The sequence below is a fragment of the Palaemon carinicauda genome, chromosome 21, assembly GCF_036898095.1.
Source record: "Palaemon carinicauda isolate YSFRI2023 chromosome 21, ASM3689809v2, whole genome shotgun sequence".
NCBI classification, from domain to species: Eukaryota; Metazoa; Arthropoda; class Malacostraca; order Decapoda; family Palaemonidae; genus Palaemon; species Palaemon carinicauda.
The window spans coordinates 36,897,738-36,908,774 of NC_090745.1; the positions used below are offsets into that span (position 1 = coordinate 36,897,738).

The window sequence follows — 11,037 nt, forward strand, 5'->3', positions numbered from 1 at the left end:
AGTGGAGAAGAGTGGAATGAATTCTGGAATGAGTTAACTAGGTGTGTGGAAGGGCTGAGTAAATGAAATTATGTATATTTGATGGGTGACTTAAATGCCAGATGGGTTGCTGGAAAGGTAGAAGGTGTCACTGGGAAGTATGATGTACCAGGTGAAAATGAGTGCGGTGAGAGATTGCTAAATAAGTGTTTTGAACAGAAACTGATGATAAGTAGTAGTTTTTATTTCAAGAAGAGATATATTAATAAGTATACATGGGTAACAGTAGCAAATGGAAGAGTTGTAGAAAGGGCATTGAAGGATTATGTGTTGATAACAAGATGGATATTTGGAACATTGAAATATGTACACGTGTTGAGGGATATCTGATAATTTTGGGGGGTTTAAGCAAAATTAGTCGTAGCAAGGGTGGGGAAATAGAATGGGAGGATGTTAAACGGAATTAGTGAAGGTGGAAAAGTTAAAAAAAAAAAAAATAAATAGAATAAACAGATGTAAAGTGAATATCAAGATACTGATATTGAGAAACACTGGTGATCTGGAGAAGGAGTCGAAGTTAGTAAAAGAAAATTGTGTTGCGCTTGCAATTGATGTGTGGGGTAAGAGGATTGTTGGAGGAAGCATGAGGAAGGGTAGTGAGTGGTGGCATGGCGTGAAGATGAAGGTATAAGAGAAAAAAAGGGGCATTTGAAGAATGAAATTGATGTGTGTGGTAAGAGGATTGTTGGAGGCAGCACGAGGAAGGGTAGTGAGTGGTGGCATGGCGTGAAGATGAAGGTATAAGAGAAAAAAGGGCATTTGAAGAATGGCTGCATAGTAGTAGTAAAGAGAAGTATGAAAGTTATAGAAAGAAAAATGTGGAAGTAAAACATAAGATAGCTGAAGCCGGGTTCAGGGACTAGCTCATTAGTGTGAAGAGAATATGAAGTTTTGGAAAGAAGTGAAAAGAGTAAAGAAAGGTAGATCGAGGAATGAAGAGACAGTGAAAGATGAATAGAAGGTTATTGAAAGGATATAAGGCAAAGAAATGGTGCCCTGAATATTTTGAGAGCTTGCTAAATATTAAGGAAAATAGGGAGGTAGATATAATTCCTTTTGCAGGTGTTGAGGTGCCAATGATGGGAAATGAGAATGAGAGAGAGATTCCAAGAAAGGAAGTGAAGAGAGCACCAGAAGAAACAAGAGCAGAAAACTTCCTGGTATAGATGTTCAGAGACCTCAGATGTTGAAGAAAGGGGGTGTGACTACTGGAATGATTGTGGGATTGTTTAATACATGTTTTATGTTGTCAATGGTACCAGTTGACTGGTTGTGTGCATGTATTGTTCTACTATGCAAAGCTAAGGGAGAAGTGAATCAGTGTTGTAATTCTACAAGCATTAGTTTGTTGAGTGTGGTTGGAAAAGTGCATGGTAGTGTTAATTAATAGTATTAAGGATAAAGCAGATGGTATTTTAGAATTTCAGGGTGATTTAAGAATAGGTAGGGGATGTATGGATTAGATTTTGATAGTTAAGTAGATATGTAAGACATATTTAGCAAAAGGTAAGGAGGTATATTTGAATTTATGGGTTTGCGGACAGTTCAAGATAGAGTTAATAGGTAAGCGATGTGAATATGAAGAGGTTAAATGGAATTGGTGGAAGGTTGTTGCAAGCAGTGAAAAATTTATCTATTTGCAGTTAAGCATGTGTTAGGATAGGGAATGAAGTTAGAGAGTGGGACAGGAATATGTGATGTTGCCATGGTGGTTCCATTTATTTATTGAAGGAGTTGTAAAAGATGTGGATGCTTAAGTGTTTGGTCGAGGATTGAAACTGATAGATGAAAGTGATCATGAGGGGGAGCTAAATCCTTTGTTGTATTTAGATAATACTGTATTGGTTGAAAACTCAGAGGAGAAGAAGTGTCGATTAGTGGCAGAGTTTGGAATGGTGTTTAGGAGAAGTAAGTTGCAAGTTAATGTGGGTAAGACTAAGGTTATATGATGCACGAGAAAGGAAGGTTTTGTTAGGTTGAATTTCATGTTGGATGAAGGGTTACTTTAGGAAGTAGATCAGTTTAAGTGATTGAATTCTGTTGCTACAAATGGTGGAGTGGGAGCAAATGTACATCAGAGAATGAATGAGGGATGTAGTGTGGAGACCAGTGAGGGGAGTGGTAAAGACTAGAGAGTTAGCGATGAATGTAAAGACAGTTCTGTATGAGATAGTGATTGCACTAACAGTAATATATGGATCGGAGTTGTGAGGAATGAACGAAACGGAGAGACATAATATTGAATGTGTTCGAGATGAAGTGTCTGAGACGTATGGCTGGTCTATCTCCATTGGATAGGGGTTATGAATGAAGTAGTGAGGGTGAGAACGGATATGAGCACTGAATTAGCAGCTAGAGTGGACATGAATGTGGTGAGGTGGTTTGAATATGTAGAGAGGATGAAAATTGGCCATCTGCAGAAGAAGGTGATGAATGCAAGAGTAGATGAGAGATGTACAAGAGGAAGACAAAAGTTTGCGTGGATGAATGGAGTGAAGAAAGCTGTAGGTGATGGTAGAATGGATGTGAGGGAGGTAAATGAGCGTACTAGAAACAAGAATGAATGGCGAGCGATTGTGACGTAGTTCCAATAGGCCCTGCTGTTATCTCAGGTCAACATGGTAACAGCTGAGGTAGCGGCATTTGGGTAGTCAGAATATGAAGCTTCATTTTGGGGGGAAAATGGAGGAGGGTGGGCTATGGCACCCTAGCAATACCAACCAAACTCGTTTGAGTTTATCATCAGGCAATGAAGAAATAGACTTGAAATAGACTTGAAATAAACCCATCTCCACCATGATAGCAACCCATCATTTTTTATGATGAGTATATATCACTAACAGTTGTGATTTCAATTTATGTAAATATCAACCACGTTGGTATCTAATACCGAACTCTATCTTGGGAATGCCATTGTGGTTGATATTTATATTGATTGTAAATATATATATATACATATACTGTATATATATATATATATATATATATATATATATATATATATATATATATATATATATATATATATATATATATATATATATATATATATATATATAAGGTTTTTTGACAAAGGAAAAATCTATTTTTGGGTGAGTTAGCCATGTCGTTCTGATGGAAGTTCCTTCTGGCAACTTCTATAGTATAATATTTCTGCGATTGATATAACAAGAGAATTACCATCAGGTATCACGGGGCTCCAACCCCCGGAAACGACTATCCGAAGATATCGTGTATAATCAGGGACGTATCCTAAGATAACCATAGATATCTGCACCTCAAACAGACCTTACCCAGTCTAATCCACTAAGGGGAAGGATAATTAAGGAACCGCTACACCTTCTATCACCTTCGAGTGCCCCTATATGGACCTGCTTCTCATTCCACGTCGCAGCTGATCTACTGTGAAATAGAAGGGTCCAACGAGCAAAGGGGCGGGGAAAAGTAGGACGTAATGGATGGGCTATCAGGACGACATGGCTATATCACCGAAAAATAGATTTTTCCTACATCAGAATCCGTTTCTTGGGCTCAAGCTATGTCGTCCTGATGGAAGTGTACCAGAGAATCTTTATACTCGGTGTGATGCTTCTCTATGGAAAAAACCTGCCATAAATGGGGCTCACCACTTATATGATGAAGTATAATCATAAATTTCTACCTTAAAAAGAATCCAAAATGAACTTGATTTGGTAAATATGGTAGTGTTTTAAGAGGAAGGATCAATGAACTTCTATCCACCATCCCTGTGGTGAAGAACACTCCCTGTATCAGTTGTGAAGAACACATATTACCAAAATCATGAGCGTAGTGAGTAATCATTGAAGAACTAATACTCATCGTTAAAGATTCCTAATGTGCAGTGTTGGTAGAAATTGACTATAGTATGCTAAGTTTAATTCTAATAGGAATTAAGTCTAGCAATAAAATCTTCCAACATTATATCATTTTCATTAGACCATCTATTTGAGCAAATTTTAATAAAGTATATATAAACAGCATTGTGATCTACCAGTGTCCCCCAAAATATTGTCCCCATAAAATTCTTTACCTAAGTAATCAAGAGGGGAGACAAGATTATATATCCCCGAACTCCTGAAGAAGGAGATTTTAAGATAAAGAATATTGCGGTATATGGCTAAATGCAAAATACAGTGTCAAACCCAACCAAAGAAACTGAATTATATTAAACTCAGTTCTAAAGTAGGAATAGAGATAGTATGCTTGTGTAGGTACACTTATTAAATTCAAAGAAACCAAATTGAATCCTGAATTTTAAAATATTTGAAATTGTTTGATGTAGATCATGAAGCAAACCCAAACAGTTTACTTATTAAAGAAAATAAGCTGGAAGAATGCCCAAGGACGCACTTGAGGGCTACGTCATTGCAGCAGGTTTTATAACATTACCTGCTGCCACCCCAAAATGACGAACTTCATCCAATTGTTCATATAATGCTTAAAGAACACCCTGGTGGACTTCCAACCAGGATAAGCTCGTAAAGCTTCGAATGACATATACTGAAAGGAGTTCAGAAATTATTCCACTTTCCTAGGGTCATGACCCAATGGCATGCTAGCGGGGTCTGCTCCTCAAAGGAAATAAGCCAATATTGCTCTCAATTGTTTCAAAGACAACTCTGAACCGATCGTCTCACCTCTACAGAATTGGCCCATTTTAACCTTCTTGTCCTGTCCAGATATGTTTTTAAACACTGTACTGGACACGGTGTGAGATCACTTTCGAGGGAACTATTGTTCATGGTTCCCAATGTTTAGATGGTAGCTTATCTTAGCAAAAAAAGTAGGATCAGGGTATAAATTAACTTCACCATTGTCTGTAAATTCTATGTGACCCTCATCTCTAGAGAAAGCCATAACTCCATTAATCAGAGCACCAGAAGCCATAGCGAACAGAAAAATCGCTCTTTCAGATAAAACTTGGAAAGACACTGTTTGATCGTCAATTTCTGAAGCTAGGTATGTAACTTTATCCAATAACCAGGAGATCGGGCTAGGCCCGACTGCTGGTCTCAACCTGGCACAAACTTTTGGAATTGTGGCGAAGAGGACAGAGTTAAAATCTATGTCAAAAGCATCGAAAATGGGTCTAGCTAGGGCCGACTTGCATGACGCAATCGTGGAGGATGCTAAATCTTTTGCATGTGAGTCGATCAGAAAGCCTAAACAGAAATCCATAGATTCAGAAGATGGATTTTTATCTTCCACATATCGAACCCAATTCTTCCACGACGTTTCATACTGATTCAAAGTAGTGGAAGTTCTATAATTTTCTGCAAATGCCAATTTAGCTAATGGGAAAAATTCGTGAGATGAAGAGCATTCGGTCATTAGGATGAAACGAAGTCAGTTTTCCTCTGTACTTCTTGAGACAGGCTCGGGCTGGGTAGAGGTACCAGCCTGGAGTTCATCATGTCACCAAAGGATACCACTTGATCGTCGGCCAAAGACGAGCAACCAGGGCTGCTGTCCACCTGAACGATCAAAACTCATCTAACACCTTCAAGAGAAGATTGAAGGGTAGGAATACATTAATCCTCTCCCAATGATTCCAATTCATGAATAACACATCCATGCGTATCACCTCTAGACCTACATATGGGGCCACATACATGGGAAGTGTCTTGTTGAGGCTCGTTGCAAACACGTCCACTTGAAGATCTGGGACTACCTCCTGCATGAAAGGGAATGATTGATCTAGAGATTATTCTGTCTCTAGTGGATGTGTTCGAGATAGAGAGTCTGCCATCTCATTCCGGATTCCGTGAGGAGAGATGCAGACAGAAATCATCTCTTCCTCTGAGCCAAGGGAAAAATGGCAACCATTACATGGTTTAGTTTGGGAGATCTTGACCATTGCCTGTCAATGCAATGAACTATTACTCTGCTGTCTGATACAAGACGGAAATTAATGTTGTTTTGTAAATGTAGACTTTGCAGGGATGAGAAGACTGCCATGGTCTCCAAAATATTGAAGAGGAATTACTAGAAACTCTGGGACTAACGACCTTGCACTTTCTTGAGAGGAGCATGACCCCCACAACCATCCAGTGAGGCGTCCGTAGGTAAAAACACTGTAGGAGGAGAAAAGTGCAACAGAACCGTTTTGGAAAGACTCCTGGCATGCGACCACCAACGGAGTTGCCGTCAAAGCAACTCCGGGGTGGTTTTCTGATGATCGCGGGGAGCTGTGGAAGCTCCTTTCCTCTAAACCCTGCTTGCATCTTTGAGTCTGACCTTGAGGAGAGGGTTCCTTATAGAAACGTACTGAAATGAGCCCAGAACCCTTTCCTGACAACGTCTGGTGGTCTTTCTCAAGTAGATGAAAGACCGAACTGACCGGGCTATTTCCTTCCTCTTGGCAGCAGGAATAGAGAGGGCATAAGTCTTTAGATTCCAACGAATCCCTAACCACGGGAACCCTTGATCCGGGTTCAGCCTTGATTTCTGGAAGTTTATTTGGAATCCTAGATATTGGAGGAATCTTGCCAAGTGATATGTTGCTTCTGTGGATTCCCTTGCTGAGGGAGCTCGAATGGAATATCTCTGAATATATTAGCCTTTCTCTCTAGTTTGAAATCAAGGTAGGGGGAGAAGCGTCGACCTATTGGAAGATGCCGATAAGCGTTGGTAAGATGTATAGAGACGGTGTAAACCTCCTGAGGTAGTAAGGTCCGTATCTGCGAAATAGTCAGCCTCCAGAACTTGTCGCAAAGTTAGATGCGACAAGTCTAGAAAACTTTGAGGAATTATCGAAACTTTCTTTGCCACGCAGAATAGACGACATCAAAACTTCATAGATTTCGTGCAATGGATAACTCTCTTCCCAAAAGGTCCTGCACATATTGTACCAAATGTGGTGTTGATTTCTAGAAAAATCTCTTGGTCCTCTGTCCTTGAACCATTTCAGTCTTCCCCCTACTGGAGTATCCTCATTGCTTGGTTGAGGATGTGTGCCCTTAGTTTCCCTGTTACTTCAGAGACCCCGACTCCTTGGTCTATGACCTCTGTCGGACCAACTTCTACCCCCACTTACAGTCATGGGGGGACGAAAGGACGAGGTCCCTTGTTCAAATCCAGGATTGAATCCTGGGGACCATGAAATCACTGGGTGAGTAACAGTGAAAAGATTCTGCAAAGCACTACCTGCAGCAGAGATGAAAGGCCTCCTAAGGTATGTTGGTGTACGACTCTCTTAGGCTGAGGGCCAACCTCAGGAATAAATTCCCTTTTTTGAGAACTTCCCCATCTCTGGAAAAGACTCTCATTTTCTGCTGCCCCTTTATCCAAGATCTCCTTACTAAATTCTGTGGAAAAAGATCTTTACCCCCAAATACAGGTGTCAATAAGACGCTTTGGTTCAAAACGAATGATCGCGGAAGCTAAAACATGCTTCCTGCAGACTCTTTGAGCCTGAAAAAGTTAAAAAGATCCTTCATAAAAGTAGCAATGTGCATCTTGGCCAAAAGCGACAAGACAGGGGCATCAACAGATTACCAATCATCATTTCTACAAAGCATTGAAGAGACATCGAAGCTGATAGTCTCTCCCTAGCCTCCAATTCTGCCTTAAGTAGGTGTACCGAAAATCTTGGCAGTCTTTCATTAACTCCCGGCTGGCTATATCCTTATCTAATTTCCCTTCAGCAAAAGTAAACTGAATATCCAACCAGTGTTCTGTGTTAAGGGGAAGAACGAGTGACACAGGTTTCCCTTCTTCCAACACCGGAAGAAAACTTACCCGCCTTGAAGGCCTTTTCTCCACAGTCAAAAAGGCTTTCAAAGCAAAGGGAAAAACCATTGTGTTGGGCGCTATAAAAGTGGCCAACCTTTCAGTAAAAGCACCTAATTGTGTGCTGATACACCGTACTGTCTTTATGTCCTTCACTGCCAGATGCCGCGCTCTGGTGTGAACAAGAAGAATCATTTCTTAGGGATAGTGTCGTCCCCACGGGCCACCTTCAGCTAACCTATATATATGGATAAAATTCCAGATCAGCAACCGGACTAGAGCCTAGCCCATCTCCAATATGAAAAATATCCTCTGAAAGCACTGCATGACCCGGATACCTCCACGGGCTCTGTTGCGTGTAAGAGGGAAGCTGAGAAGGTAAAACCTTAGACTTAGAAGGATCCTCTGGAGATTTTAAAGCCTTAATCTCCTCCGGTGAGGCTTTACCCATCCTTCTTTGGTATTTTTGGGTCCCTTTCATATAGGCCTTCATGTTTTCCAACAGGGACCTATTTTCCAAGTTAGATGACAATGTAGGAAGTGTTGGTTTGCCCGGCTTGACCGGGGAAGGAGGAGGGACAGAAACCAGAGGCGTACCTGAAAAGGAAGGCGTAGTCGTAACAGTTGATAGAGCAGCCATTGTAGTGATGGTAGTTGAAACAACAGAACGCACATGAGGGAGGGGTTCAACCGAATTTACTACTGGCAGGAGAGCCGATTCTCTATCGGGAGATAAAGAAGAAACCGAGGATAAATTGTCTACATCAAGGCTAAAAAAGATTAAAGTTTCATCTACATGGAACTAAACGGTAGAAAGGGGTCTAGGTGGAGTGTACCCCAAAACCGAGTCCGGGACCGCATTTGGAAAAAGAATATCCTTCTAAGCTACAGAAAGAAGATAAGGAGCCTTTAGCTCAGCATTCTTTTTGTGGAAGAACACCCTCCAATATCCATCCAGAATAATGTAAGTCCTTACACACGCTGCAGTCCTGAGAGCCACAATAGGAGAGTGGATCCTTCATTCTCCTGTATTGAGCATGTATCCTGCAGGTATCATGACCACAGGGATACCTCACGATCCTGGCACAGATTGGAACTCAACTCATCATTCCAAATTTCAGTCAGTAAATTGGGAAATCAAATCCCAAAATCTGTGGTTACAATTTTGGATCAGAAAGAGAAAAAGGGGCCACAATATTCACTCCTGTAATGGCGTTATATCATTAGTAAAGCCAACTGAAATTGTCCCCTTTTATCATTTGAATATTGTTCAGATAAAAGAGGAAACAAGAATACTCCTCAAAAACAATATCCTACCCTCAATAATTGGAGCAATCAAAGATAAAATAGAAGGCTATTCTATAAAAATCCGACATGGGTGATCTTAATAGAATCCCACTTGTAAGATGCACAATCCAATCTACGTCCTCAAAGGATCTGAATAAAGTGATGGAAATAATTAACTAAATATAATAGTTAAATTTAAAGTCTAGTTGATGAGAATCTTTAGCAAAACAGACCTCCAAAACTGACAAGCATAAGCATACCTCGTAAGTGGTAGAAGTAAGGTCTTTATGGCACTTGAGGTTTATACTCATAAATCATATGCAGTCATAACATCATATCTATGCCGTCATTAATGGCACAGATAGGTAACGGCGTCGTCAACTCCCAAGGATATTCCTAAATCAGGGGCACAATAATCATACCCAAGACTGGGCGAGAACTACCGCCAGTTATGACACTGTCGGTAAAGACGGCAGCAAAATAAACGACGATAATTTGTAATAAATATCATGTCGTAACAAAAAGAGTGTGGCAGTATAGCCCACATAAATAACATAGCGATGTATCATTATAAAATGGGCCGGAAAAGGTATGCCGTTGAAGACAACAAAGCCGTAAGTATCGGCATTGCCGACAGTCTGACAACTCTCTTTATAAAGAAGAATGCTGCCGGGTTAAAAGGCCAGAGCCCCGAAGGACTGGGCCTTAGAAAAGGAAATGCATTCAGAGACGACGAATCCGTAAGTAGCAGCATTGCCGACAGCCTGACGACTCTCTTTATAAAGGGGAATGCTGTTGGGTTAATAGGCCAGAATCCTGAAGGGCTAGGCCTTCAAACAATTGTAAAAACACACAATAATATACTTAAGTTCGATATCAGTAACGGGGAGAACCACCTCAATAAGGTAAGACCAAAATATTTATAAGGTTAGAATACGGCATAACACAACTACTCACTGACAGGAAAAAAGGCTCACCCTTCACAAAGGGGAACTCGAAAAGTATACGGTAAACAAACTTTAGAGCTTACGTAGCACGATGGCCCAACGGACCAGCCGTAAAAGTATAGGCCTGGCCTGATACCACAAGACGAAAGAAGAAACTCAGAAACTAAAGAAAAGGCATAGCCAGTCAGCGAACCAACTGAACAAGGGAAAATGAGCTCACCCTCCGCAAAGGGGATGATGTTTGTATCACGATGGCCTGGAGCCCCAATAAAACTGCCAACTCTAAGTTAGGCTAACTAAAGCTGATACAAACTCACAAAAAGACTGATGTAATAAATTGTAATGGAATTATATATAAAATTGAGTCCTCAGAATCGTAATGCTAAACCAAAATTAGCTAACGTGAAACTTACCGAAAAATTTAATTAAACACGACAAATAAGAGGCCATCAAGGACTAAGCCTGACGCCATGCTAGCAGGACTCGAAGCACTCAGGTTTCCTGTAACCAAATGCTAAAAACTAAGTCCCCGAAGGGAGATAAAATAAAAATTAGCATAAACAAAGCCAAATAGAGGTAGATACTCAACTTTTGTGAAAAAAAAGAATCCAGTTCACAAAACTAGTCATCAAAGTTTGCGAAAAAAGCACCCCAAAAAATCGACCGAGCTTTAGCCATCAGCTGCGTTTGAAGGAATAGGAAGCAGGAACGTATAGCAGCACTCAAAGGTGATAGAAGGTGTAGCGGCTCCTTACTTATCCTTCCTCTTAGCGGATTGGACTGGGTAAGGTCTGTTGGGTGCAGATATCTATGGTTATCTTAGGATACGTCCCTGATTATACACGATACCTTTGGATAATCGTTTCCGGTGGTTGGAACCCCATGATACCTGACGGTAATTCTCTTGTAATATCAATCACAGAAATATTATACTGTAGAAGTTGCCAGAAGGAACTTCCATCAGGACGACATAGCTCGAGTCCAAATTTATATATATATATATATATATATA

General features: G+C 40.5%; 1 protein-coding gene across 1 annotated transcript in view; it reads right to left on the minus strand.

Moving 5' to 3' along the window:
- Positions 1-11,037, minus strand: part of LOC137614836 (reelin-like) — a 596,609-nt gene that overhangs the window by 504,532 nt on the left and 81,040 nt on the right. The window lies entirely within an intron of this gene.